A 9,370-nucleotide genomic window follows, 5' to 3' on the forward strand; every position below is an offset into this window, starting at 1 on the left:
AGTCATGTAAAAGTGATCTCTTTTCCATCTTGACCAAGATAAGCAACATTATTTTAACTAGCCGTGATAGCTCAGTTGGGAGAGCGTTAGACTGAAGATCTAAAGGTCCCCGGTTCGATCCCGGGTCGCGGCATTTTTGCAAATCTTTACCCTATGTATGTGTAGCCATGGATAGTAGTAATAAAAGGATCAAGGCACCACCGAGAGTCGAACTCGGGATCTCCTGTTTACGAGACAGGCGCTTTAACCAACTAAGCCATGGCGCCTGAATTACCCTATTGTCAGTATATCACGAAACAAATTCAAATATATTTTTAAAAACTGTTCCATGTAAAAAAAAAATTCGCCCAACGTGGGGCTCGAACCCACGACCCTGAGATTAAGAGTCTCATGCTCTACCGACTGAGCTAGCCGGGCTATGTTGGCTGCCTGGGCTCTGCACTTTGTATGGTTGGTCTTTGCAATAGGTACACAAAAACTAACTACACGAATATTATGAGAGCAAGCCAGCAACGTTGGTTCAGTGGTAGAATGCTCGCCTGCCACGCGGGCGGCCCGGGTTCGATTCCCGGACGTTGCAGCAATTATTTTCTACAGTATCACAACTTTTTTGAGGCAATTTTTGAAAAAAGGATAAGCCTACGACACCAAGTATTCCCAGGCGGTCACCCATCCAAGTACTAACTTGGCCCAATGTTGCTTAACTTCAGTGATCGGACGAGAACTGGTGCTTTCAACATGGTATGGCCGTAGACATTAATTGTGTGGGGTTTAGTTAGGTTTGGGCTAGGATTGGTTGGGTAAAAATTCCAAAAATGTTAAGTCTACGACACCAAGTATTCCCAGGCGGTCACCCATCCAAGTACTAACTTGGCCCAATGTTGCTTAACTTCAGTGATCGGACGAGAACTGGTGCTTTCAACATGGTATGGCCGTAGACTTTAATTGTGTGGGGTTTAGTTAGGTTTGGGCTAGGATTGTTTGGGTCAAAATTCCAAAAATGTTAAGTCTACGACACCAAGTATTCCCAGGCGGTCACCCATCCAAGTACTAACTTGGCCCAATGTTGCTTAACTTCAGTGATTTTTTTTTCTTTTAAAATTTATTCATCCAAAGCGCTACAGAGTTTTATTAAAAGTGAACCCACAATAAGGGCTTATAAAGTTACAATATATATACAAATGATGAAAAAAAAAATATATAATTCTTGCAAAAAGATAAAATCACTGCAAATTATCTTTTTTGCAAGAACCATTAAACAAATAAATATAGCAGAAGAACATAATGATATCTCTTCTGTGGAGAAAAAACCCGAAAATTAAGTTTTTACTCCAAAATTATGTAATCATTAAATGGATACACCAATGTACCCTACTTTATATTGGTCAATTCAACCAAATAAGCAAGGAAATGAAAAGGCCACATTTTATTTGCATAAAACCGAAAGAGAATGAAAATATATGCAGCAAAATTCATTGCCTTCCTTTTTCTAATTATTAAATATCACCTTTGTAAAGATGATTCAAACTATAAATCCTTAATAAAACTTTAAATTTAAATCAATAAAATTTAAATATCTAGGCGAAAATTTACTTTTAAAATGAAATTATTAGAAAGTGATACATATATACTGTAATTTGCAAAATCTGTAAATAAAATAAAATAATTATTTAACTATGCATTTTTTGTCTTAATCTATGAAATTAAGTAATCAAAAATAAAACAAAAAAAAAACTTTGAAAACAAAAATAAACCAATAAAATAATTAAAATTCATAAACTTTTGTTAAAATTACGAAGTATAATATTAATACTTTAAGTTTACTTGAAATTTTAGATTAAAATTAATAAATTTGAGTAAATCTAGGAAACCTGTCAAACAAGTTTTGAATTACACTACTCAATAAAATTAAAATTCGGTAATAATCATAATGAAATATGCTTTTAAACCATATTTAGAAACATAAATGAATAAATATAAATAATTTATATAAATAAAAAGTTAAATAAATTCAGCAATATCATGAAATACAATTTCATGCAAAATATAAACTGTAGATAGGTTTCGTGATTATTTTAAATTTAAATTCTTTGCCTCGAGAATAAATCTAAATATTGACTAGGTACTAAATTGTTTTGGGGGTAAATTTACCCAATTTCTCGTAATCATTATAAATGATCCATCAAAATTAAAAAGAAAGCAAATCAAAACATTCAAAATCAAAATATCAATAGAGAAAAAAGCTTTCTTATTGTTAATCTTTAAACAAAAACTTCTTGACTTTTAATCACGAAAATCATGATAAATAAAATGGAAAGCTTGTTTAGAAATACAAACCAACCTAGTTTAGTGCTGTTTCTCGTAGATTTATAAAATTTAAATCTGTAAAATACATAAAAATAGATAAAGAGAAATTAAAATTTGTATTTAAAACCGAAAATGAAATAAAAATTCATTAAACTAAAACATTTTACTAAATCATGTAAAATTTCAGTCTTAATTAAAGTAAAGTTTTAAATAAACTTTTTTTAAAAAAATAAGCACTAAGGTCTAAATTTGGCTAAAATATGATAAAATCTGATTTCTTATTACTATAATCATACTCGTAAAATGTATAAGAATATATAACTAAAAGAAATATTCAATATTCATTAAAATTAAGTTGAATAATAATAAAGAAATTTTCGTTTTAATTAGAATGCAAAAAATGAAACTAAAAAGCAAAGAAAATAATGTCTTCAAAAATAAACTATTATAGTTTTTTAATCAAAGAAAATTATATGTTTAAAAATAGCGGCAAAAAATAAGAAAGGTTTCGTGATTTTTACATGAAGAGAAACTAGATTAAAAGACCTAAATTTGTTGGTATTTTGTGCACCAAAAAAGATTTAAAATGCCCTACAGTTGAATTTTGAATTTGCTTTTTGTTAAGATGCACAAATAAAATGTATTTTGAAATAATAAAAAGATAAAGTTTAATCTTATTTCTCTCCACGTCCAAATCAAAAAACAAACACAATTGATCATCAACCAAAATTGATGCAATTATGTCATTTCTTATTAATAAATTCTTGACATATATCCAAATATGGAGAATAGAGGGGCATTCAGCAAATAAATGGACAGCTGTCTCCAATGTCCTAGGACATTGAGGACAGAAGCCCGTCAAATGCTGTCTGCACCTCTTTAATCTCTCCCTAGTTGGATATATGTCATGTAAAATTGAAAAGCAAATGTCCAAAGATTCTCGACAAAGAATTGGATCATTTAACCTCACCCAAACCCTCTCCCAATTCAAAGATCTCTTGTCCATGACCTTGGGAGGGGGCGGGGTGGAGTTAAATAACCCATACACCTCCTTGGTTTTCACCACCTCCAGCCTTGCAACGTCAAGGTCCAACACCTTGTCCTCCAGCATGCGAACACAATGGAGAAAATAGGGTGGAATTTCATCTGATCTAAGGGGCGGGACAAAGGTAGGAAACAAGTTTCTTAACCTCAATCCAATCCAATAGAGCAAATGATCTCTGGAACGGCAATCCTTGCTTAAAATCCTTGTCAAATGCTTAACAAATAATGCATCACATTTGGCTTGAATATTAGGCAGGCCAAGGCCACCATCAACTGTTGCATTATACAACTCGTTGATTTCTAGCCTTTCCAACCTTCCCTGCCAAAGAAAGGTACCCATTCTTTTCTCAATCTCTGTTACCACGGCCTTAGGTATTGGCAATACCTGGCCTAGGTACCAGAGCTTGGAGGTAGCAAAAACCTTAAGAACAGTTGCTTTCTGTGACAAGAAAGGAAGGGCCCGCCCAGACCAAGCCTGCAAACAATTATTAAATTTTTCTAAACAAACTTTCCACGACAAATGTATTGTTTCTGAGATTGAAGGACAGAAATGGACTCCATAAATTTTTACAGAGTCCACTGGTTGCAGCCAGGCCAGCGGCCAATTTGACCTACCCTTCCATCCTCCAAGTCCCATCACTTTACATTTGTTTGACCTATTTAAAACAGTACCAGTGATCGGACGAGAACTGGTGCTTTCAACATGGTATGGCCGTAGACATTTAACCATGGAAAATGTGACATATACTAAATGCAAAATGCTACAATACAGTAAAATTATGGAGGGATGATTTATTCTATACAAATCAGGTTGCACTTAACCAAAAATAAACAGAGAGAAAACCAAGTCTACCATGAACTAAAATGCTGCTGCCATCTGGTGAGACAATTTTGTTACTGTAATTTTAAAATAGCATGATGCCCGGGTAGCTCAGTCGGTAGAGCGTTAGGCTTTTAACCTAACGGTCCAGGGTTCGAGCCCCTGCTCGGGCGCTCCCATCTTTTGTTCAAGTCTCCAATCAGTGTGATACGTAGGTAGTGACTAGAAAATGGCTGATTTATAAGAATTCCTCGATAGTCTAGTGGTGAGGATCTCCGCCTGTCACGTGGAAGGCCCGGGTTCGATTCCCGGTCGGGGAGAGATAACTTTTTCAACCTTGTGAAATTTCTTTTTTTTTCCATTAAATATTTCCGCCACTGCAAACTGTTCAATTTGGTAAAAGTATTATCTGGCCCGTAGGGGGATCGAACCCGTGACCTTCGCGTTATTAGCACGACGCTCTAACCAACTGAGCTAACGGGCCTGACTGATATAATGTGTATAAGTATAAGCACAATACAAAAACTACATACTTTTTTTCTTCTCTACTTGATTTTCTTCCATAATGTTTTCTGTCAACAAATGCTACTATTTTCTTTTCTCCAACCAAGTCCCATTAGCGCAGAGGATAGCGCGTTGGACTTCTAATCCAAAGGTCCTGGGTTCGATCCCCAGATGGGATGCTAACATTGCATTTTGGCTAACCTTTTTGGCTTATCAAAACATGGGATTTCTTAATCCGTGAACACTATATTAACAGTCAGGATGGCCGAGTGGTCTAAGGCGCCAGACTCAAGGACAACTTCCTTGCTCTCTGATAGAGAGTGGTTGTGAGAATTCTGGTCCTCGATGAGGGCGTGGGTTCGAATCCCACTTCTGACAAAACTATTTTTCCAAAACACAACCAGGAGATGAAAAAGTGTTTGCCTGCCCCCGGTGAGGCTCGAACTCACGGCCTTCAGATTATGAGACTGACGCGCTGCCTACTGCGCTACGGAGGCTTGTTGGCAGTATAGGATTACTACACTTTTTAAATGTACAAAAATGTACTCCTAGGCAACACAGATGAAAATGCGTCAGCCGGGAATCGAACCCGGGTCAACTGCTTGGAAGGCAGCTATGCTCACCACTATACCACTGACGCTTATTGTACAGAACTATAATGTACTCAAAAGAGAAAACCACAAATACAGTTTTGCCTAGTAACTAGCACACTTTAGTCAGGAGTTTAAAGAAAAAAATTATGGCAATAAAGCTGTCTATCTGATGTAACAAGTTTCCGTGGTGTAGCGGTTATCACATCTGCCTAACACGCAGAAGGTCTCCGGTTCGATCCCGGACGGAAACAGAATCCCACGTGGTCTAACGGCTAGGATATCTGGCTTTCACCCAGGAGGCCCGGGTTCAACTCCCGGCGTGGGAAGTCTTTTGACACGAGTGATGCAATATTTACTTTGTTGTTTTTGTGTTTGTTGTTGTTGTTGTTATGTATGCTTTGCAAGTAATCTAGCTTAATCTCTTTCACAGACGAGGTGGCCGAGTGGTTAAGGCGTTGGACTGCTAATCCAATGGGCTCTGCCCGCGTGGGTTCGAATCCCATCTTCGTCGCGAGAATTATTTTGTGGAGCTTTGCTAAATCAGTGCTTGTCAGTCGTGATTTCATGCGTTTTGCAATGAGTGCCGCATTGTGGCAACCTGTCAGGTTGGCCGAGTGGTCTAAGGCGTGAGATTTAAGCTCTCATAATCGTAAGATTGCGTGGGTTCGAACCCCACACCTGACAAAAGACTTATTTTAACACTATACCAGGAAGGCCATGTGAGTTGCAAGGTAACTTTCTGGTTTTGCAAAAAAAAAATGAATAAAACACTAGAAACTAACAAAATCTGTAATTCGCAGCCGGCAGGATTCGAACCTGCGCGGGGAAACCCCATTGGATTTCAAGTCCAACGCCTTAACCACTCGGCCACGACTGCTGGCTCTGGCAGACGGCCATCCATCAATCCAGGATCACAGCTGGAAGCAATCGGCAGGTAAATTGATGAATTACAGGTTGCTACTGACAGTTAACAGGGCACAAGCCAGGCTTGATGGTCTAGGCGGCATGATTCTCGCTTCGGGTGCGAGAGGTCCCGGGTTCAACTCCCGGTCAAGCCCATGGTTTTGCCTAATACTTTTGAAAATTGAAAAGAAAAAAAATTTGGAGTCGTCGGGATTTGAACCCGAGACCTTCTAAATGCGAATCAGACGCTCTACCAGCTGAGCTACGACCCCTGGTCTCCATCATAGGGGCCGGACGAAAGCAGCGCCTTTTTTCTATTGGTCGCTTGCATTGTATAGTGGATAGAAAAAAGGGAAAAAAAGACTTTCCTTTAGTTTTGCATGAATTCAAAGTTGCAGCAATTCAAACATCTGACTCTGTGGCGCAACGGTAGCGCGTCTGACTCCAGATCAGAAGGCTGCGTGTTCAAATCACGTCAGGGTCAACAGAATTGTTTTTTTGCAATTTGTGTAACAAATGCTGATCTTTATGGACAACTAAATTCTATTCTCAAATGTACTTGCTTCGGCAGTACATATACTAAAATTGGAACGATACAGAGAAGATTAGCATGGCCCCTGCGCAAGGATGACACGCAAAATCGTGAAGCGTTCCACATTTTTGTGTCCGCATAACCCCATACAAATATTTTTTCACTAAAGTACTCATTTTGAACAACAGACAACTTCAAAGAAATAACAAAAATCATTGATAATTGGAGATGCCGGGGATCGAACCCGGGGCCTCATACATGCAAAGCATGCGCTCTACCACTGAGCTACATCCCCCTGTTGAATGCATGAGCTGACTAATACTCAAATGAATCTTTTAGCAATTTCAAAGTCTTTAACACAAGGTGCCAACCGCAATGGCTTAGGTTAGGTTAGGTTAGGCTAGGTTAGGCTAGGTTTAAATTGTGCCACGTGAACAGGCAAGCCTCTATAGCTCAGTGGCAGAGCACTGGTCTTGTAAACCAGGGGTCGAGAGTTCAATCCTCTCTGGAGGCAGTTAATTTTGTAAAATCACTCACTGGAAAAACAAATTTTTTTTTAGGTGTTTGATGCTTTTACACAGTAAGGCTGAAAAAAAAACTTAAGAAACAATTTTTCTTATTCGCACAACTGCCAGCACAACAGGCAGTTTGGCCGAGTGGTCTAAGGCGCTGGTTTTAGGCACCAGTCCGCAAGGGCGTGGGTTCGAATCCCACAGCTGTCAAAAATTTATTTTAGTAATAACTCGGTTACTATGAATTACAATTACAATTTAGTATCCTTCTGCCTTTCTAGATCAGATAAGATTCATCATTCTTGAGTGTACATACATAAACAATGAAATCAAAAGTTTCAAAGATTTTTACAAAACACATTGGAGGATTTTTCATGGCATAATTTAAATCACAAATCTTTATACATTTATATGGTTATTCAGTCAATTTTATCGAATTTGTTATTAACTTGATAGATTTAAAACAGTAGTAAAAAGAAAATACCAATCTATCTATATTCTTTAACAAACTTTTTTCCTTGATTGATTGTTGGTTAGTAAAGCATAGTTACAAAAAATTTTTGAAATCGAACCACAGTACCTGTATTTGATATTATGAGGTACTGCTAGAGAATATTTTAGTATTTTGGTAAGATAAAATGCTTTGATTAAGTAAAAAAAAATTTATTTTTGCTCTTTTCGTGGAAGACCCTGCCAGGTTTAAGGGTTGAAAAAGTGCTTGCTCTAGGTGAGGCTCGAACTCACAACCCCGGCATAACTTGTTGTACTGTCTATAAGTACCGTGCGCTAACCGATTGCGCCACTAGAGCAGCTTGCTTTCACTTTCCATATTTGCTACTACACTGCCTTCAAGAAACCTTGGAAGCACTGCAACCAAAACAACTTTTGCTAAAAAGATAATGTTACCCACGGCGAGACTCGAACTCGCAATCTTCGGTTTAGGAGACCGACGCCTTATCCATTAGGCCACGCAGGCTTGGTGTCACCCTGGCTGAAAAGTAAAAACTTAGAAATATCCAATTCTCTATCTTTTTTATCTCCTTTTTTTTTTGGATCGGGGATGTTGATATAATTACTTGGGGGTTCGACAAAATGTATTTTTCCGTTACCGGGAATCGAACCCGGGCCTGCTGGGTGAGAGCCAGCTATCCTAACCACTAGACCATAACGGAAGCTGGCGTAATTATACCCAAAATTAAACATGAAAAAAATTGCAATTCAACTGGTACATTGTGACAGAAATTGATATGATTGTTGACTGGAACCGTGGCGAGGTTCTGTAATCCTGCTACTGGGAGGTCAGAGTTTGGGATGGTTTGAGGCAGGGAACGCCTGGTTACCATTGAAACACGTTGAATTGGCGTCCGCACTAAGCCTGGCATCAACATGGCCACCTAGGGGGAGTCCTAGGTGATCAGGTTGCTTAATGAGGGGCGGATTGGGCCAGAGGGGAAACCCAGCAGCCAAGAGCTTCCGTGTCGGTCAGTAGTCGGACCGCGCTAATGAGTGTTCGGTGGTAATTAGCCCTACCAACATAAGTAAACCAATCTTTTTTTGTTTTTATATTTTAAGGCTCCATAGAATAATATTAAAAATAATGTAATGTTATTAGCTTGTATCAGCCTCCGTGGCGCAATCGGCTAGCGCGTTCGGCTGTTAACCGAAAGGTTGGTGGTTCGAGCCCACCCGGGGGCGACTTATTTTATAGCAATTTTCTTTAATAGCCAAACGAATCTTTAAAATTTTCGATCTCGGCAGGATTCGAACCTGCAATCTTCTGATCCGTAGTCAGACGCGTTATCCGTTGCGCCACGAGACCTGGCTTAACTTAATGACGTGGCTTTGTAGTTGCACATTTTATGTCTGTTTGTTATGTATCTTGGCTTGGTTTCTTAGTTGACAATGGTTCCTTAGTGTAGTGGTTATCACGTGTCCTTCACACGGACAAGGTCGCCGGTTCGATCCCGGCAGGAACCATTACATAAGGTTTTTTTTCTTTTCTTTTTATACAAAATTTTTTTTTACCCTTTGGAGTTTGGATCTGCATCAAGGTCCTATGGTGTAATGGTTAGCACTCTGGACTCTGAATCCAGCGATCCGAGTTCAAATCTCGGTAGGACCTAAACTTTTTAGAGTCATGTAAAAGTGATCTTTT

At 38.4% G+C, this 9,370-nt stretch overlaps 32 non-coding genes across 32 annotated transcripts; 18 read left to right on the top strand and 14 right to left on the bottom strand.

Moving 5' to 3' along the window:
* Positions 1-60: 60 nt before the first annotated feature.
* Positions 61-133, top strand: TRNAF-GAA (transfer RNA phenylalanine (anticodon GAA)). Its single transcript has one exon. It is a non-coding gene; the product is annotated as a tRNA-Phe (tRNA).
* A 59-nt stretch (positions 134-192) lies between these two features.
* Positions 193-266, bottom strand: TRNAT-CGU (transfer RNA threonine (anticodon CGU)). Its single transcript has one exon. It is a non-coding gene; the product is annotated as a tRNA-Thr (tRNA).
* A 78-nt stretch (positions 267-344) lies between these two features.
* On the bottom strand, positions 345-417 carry TRNAK-CUU (transfer RNA lysine (anticodon CUU)). Its single transcript has one exon. It is a non-coding gene; the product is annotated as a tRNA-Lys (tRNA).
* A 92-nt stretch (positions 418-509) lies between these two features.
* TRNAG-GCC (transfer RNA glycine (anticodon GCC)) lies at positions 510-580 on the top strand. Its single transcript has one exon. It is a non-coding gene; the product is annotated as a tRNA-Gly (tRNA).
* Positions 581-636: 56 nt separating this feature from the next.
* On the bottom strand, positions 637-755 carry LOC145307826 (5S ribosomal RNA). Its single transcript, XR_013875695.1, has one exon. It is a non-coding gene; the product is annotated as a 5S ribosomal RNA (ribosomal RNA).
* A 66-nt stretch (positions 756-821) lies between these two features.
* On the bottom strand, positions 822-940 carry LOC145308378 (5S ribosomal RNA). Its single transcript, XR_013876213.1, has one exon. It is a non-coding gene; the product is annotated as a 5S ribosomal RNA (ribosomal RNA).
* Positions 941-4,271: 3,331 nt separating this feature from the next.
* On the top strand, positions 4,272-4,344 carry TRNAK-UUU (transfer RNA lysine (anticodon UUU)). Its single transcript has one exon. It is a non-coding gene; the product is annotated as a tRNA-Lys (tRNA).
* Positions 4,345-4,419: 75 nt separating this feature from the next.
* Positions 4,420-4,491, top strand: TRNAD-GUC (transfer RNA aspartic acid (anticodon GUC)). Its single transcript has one exon. It is a non-coding gene; the product is annotated as a tRNA-Asp (tRNA).
* Positions 4,492-4,581: 90 nt separating this feature from the next.
* TRNAI-AAU (transfer RNA isoleucine (anticodon AAU)) lies at positions 4,582-4,655 on the bottom strand. The gene has a single exon. It is a non-coding gene; the product is annotated as a tRNA-Ile (tRNA).
* A 126-nt stretch (positions 4,656-4,781) lies between these two features.
* Positions 4,782-4,854, top strand: TRNAR-UCU (transfer RNA arginine (anticodon UCU)). Its single transcript has one exon. It is a non-coding gene; the product is annotated as a tRNA-Arg (tRNA).
* A 76-nt stretch (positions 4,855-4,930) lies between these two features.
* On the top strand, positions 4,931-5,053 carry TRNAL-CAA (transfer RNA leucine (anticodon CAA)). Its single transcript has 2 exons — positions 4,931-4,968; positions 5,009-5,053. It is a non-coding gene; the product is annotated as a tRNA-Leu (tRNA).
* A 46-nt stretch (positions 5,054-5,099) lies between these two features.
* TRNAM-CAU (transfer RNA methionine (anticodon CAU)) lies at positions 5,100-5,172 on the bottom strand. Its single transcript has one exon. It is a non-coding gene; the product is annotated as a tRNA-Met (tRNA).
* A 71-nt stretch (positions 5,173-5,243) lies between these two features.
* Positions 5,244-5,315, bottom strand: TRNAG-UCC (transfer RNA glycine (anticodon UCC)). The gene has a single exon. It is a non-coding gene; the product is annotated as a tRNA-Gly (tRNA).
* Positions 5,316-5,446: 131 nt separating this feature from the next.
* TRNAV-AAC (transfer RNA valine (anticodon AAC)) lies at positions 5,447-5,519 on the top strand. The gene has a single exon. It is a non-coding gene; the product is annotated as a tRNA-Val (tRNA).
* A 3-nt stretch (positions 5,520-5,522) lies between these two features.
* On the top strand, positions 5,523-5,594 carry TRNAE-UUC (transfer RNA glutamic acid (anticodon UUC)). Its single transcript has one exon. It is a non-coding gene; the product is annotated as a tRNA-Glu (tRNA).
* A 103-nt stretch (positions 5,595-5,697) lies between these two features.
* Positions 5,698-5,779, top strand: TRNAS-GCU (transfer RNA serine (anticodon GCU)). The gene has a single exon. It is a non-coding gene; the product is annotated as a tRNA-Ser (tRNA).
* Positions 5,780-5,868: 89 nt separating this feature from the next.
* On the top strand, positions 5,869-5,952 carry TRNAL-UAA (transfer RNA leucine (anticodon UAA)). Its single transcript has one exon. It is a non-coding gene; the product is annotated as a tRNA-Leu (tRNA).
* Positions 5,953-6,063: 111 nt separating this feature from the next.
* Positions 6,064-6,145, bottom strand: TRNAS-UGA (transfer RNA serine (anticodon UGA)). Its single transcript has one exon. It is a non-coding gene; the product is annotated as a tRNA-Ser (tRNA).
* A 108-nt stretch (positions 6,146-6,253) lies between these two features.
* Positions 6,254-6,326, top strand: TRNAP-CGG (transfer RNA proline (anticodon CGG)). The gene has a single exon. It is a non-coding gene; the product is annotated as a tRNA-Pro (tRNA).
* Positions 6,327-6,370: 44 nt separating this feature from the next.
* On the bottom strand, positions 6,371-6,443 carry TRNAA-CGC (transfer RNA alanine (anticodon CGC)). The gene has a single exon. It is a non-coding gene; the product is annotated as a tRNA-Ala (tRNA).
* A 140-nt stretch (positions 6,444-6,583) lies between these two features.
* TRNAW-CCA (transfer RNA tryptophan (anticodon CCA)) lies at positions 6,584-6,655 on the top strand. Its single transcript has one exon. It is a non-coding gene; the product is annotated as a tRNA-Trp (tRNA).
* Positions 6,656-6,726: 71 nt separating this feature from the next.
* Positions 6,727-6,833, top strand: LOC145308151 (U6 spliceosomal RNA). Its single transcript, XR_013875988.1, has one exon. It is a non-coding gene; the product is annotated as a U6 spliceosomal RNA (small nuclear RNA).
* A 93-nt stretch (positions 6,834-6,926) lies between these two features.
* Positions 6,927-6,998, bottom strand: TRNAA-UGC (transfer RNA alanine (anticodon UGC)). The gene has a single exon. It is a non-coding gene; the product is annotated as a tRNA-Ala (tRNA).
* Positions 6,999-7,145: 147 nt separating this feature from the next.
* TRNAT-UGU (transfer RNA threonine (anticodon UGU)) lies at positions 7,146-7,217 on the top strand. The gene has a single exon. It is a non-coding gene; the product is annotated as a tRNA-Thr (tRNA).
* A 128-nt stretch (positions 7,218-7,345) lies between these two features.
* Positions 7,346-7,425, top strand: TRNAL-UAG (transfer RNA leucine (anticodon UAG)). The gene has a single exon. It is a non-coding gene; the product is annotated as a tRNA-Leu (tRNA).
* A 509-nt stretch (positions 7,426-7,934) lies between these two features.
* On the bottom strand, positions 7,935-8,024 carry TRNAI-UAU (transfer RNA isoleucine (anticodon UAU)). The gene is given in 2 exon segments: positions 7,935-7,970; positions 7,987-8,024. It is a non-coding gene; the product is annotated as a tRNA-Ile (tRNA).
* Positions 8,025-8,118: 94 nt separating this feature from the next.
* Positions 8,119-8,191, bottom strand: TRNAR-CCU (transfer RNA arginine (anticodon CCU)). Its single transcript has one exon. It is a non-coding gene; the product is annotated as a tRNA-Arg (tRNA).
* A 124-nt stretch (positions 8,192-8,315) lies between these two features.
* Positions 8,316-8,387, bottom strand: TRNAE-CUC (transfer RNA glutamic acid (anticodon CUC)). The gene has a single exon. It is a non-coding gene; the product is annotated as a tRNA-Glu (tRNA).
* Positions 8,388-8,836: 449 nt separating this feature from the next.
* TRNAN-GUU (transfer RNA asparagine (anticodon GUU)) lies at positions 8,837-8,910 on the top strand. The gene has a single exon. It is a non-coding gene; the product is annotated as a tRNA-Asn (tRNA).
* Positions 8,911-8,961: 51 nt separating this feature from the next.
* TRNAR-ACG (transfer RNA arginine (anticodon ACG)) lies at positions 8,962-9,034 on the bottom strand. Its single transcript has one exon. It is a non-coding gene; the product is annotated as a tRNA-Arg (tRNA).
* An 85-nt stretch (positions 9,035-9,119) lies between these two features.
* TRNAV-CAC (transfer RNA valine (anticodon CAC)) lies at positions 9,120-9,192 on the top strand. Its single transcript has one exon. It is a non-coding gene; the product is annotated as a tRNA-Val (tRNA).
* Positions 9,193-9,265: 73 nt separating this feature from the next.
* TRNAQ-CUG (transfer RNA glutamine (anticodon CUG)) lies at positions 9,266-9,337 on the top strand. The gene has a single exon. It is a non-coding gene; the product is annotated as a tRNA-Gln (tRNA).
* Positions 9,338-9,370: the final 33 nt, after the last annotated feature.

Source organism: Acartia tonsa, chromosome 15 (genome assembly GCF_053477335.1).
Source record: "Acartia tonsa isolate MP-2025a chromosome 15, ASM5347733v1, whole genome shotgun sequence".
NCBI classification, from domain to species: domain Eukaryota; kingdom Metazoa; phylum Arthropoda; class Copepoda; order Calanoida; family Acartiidae; genus Acartia; species Acartia tonsa.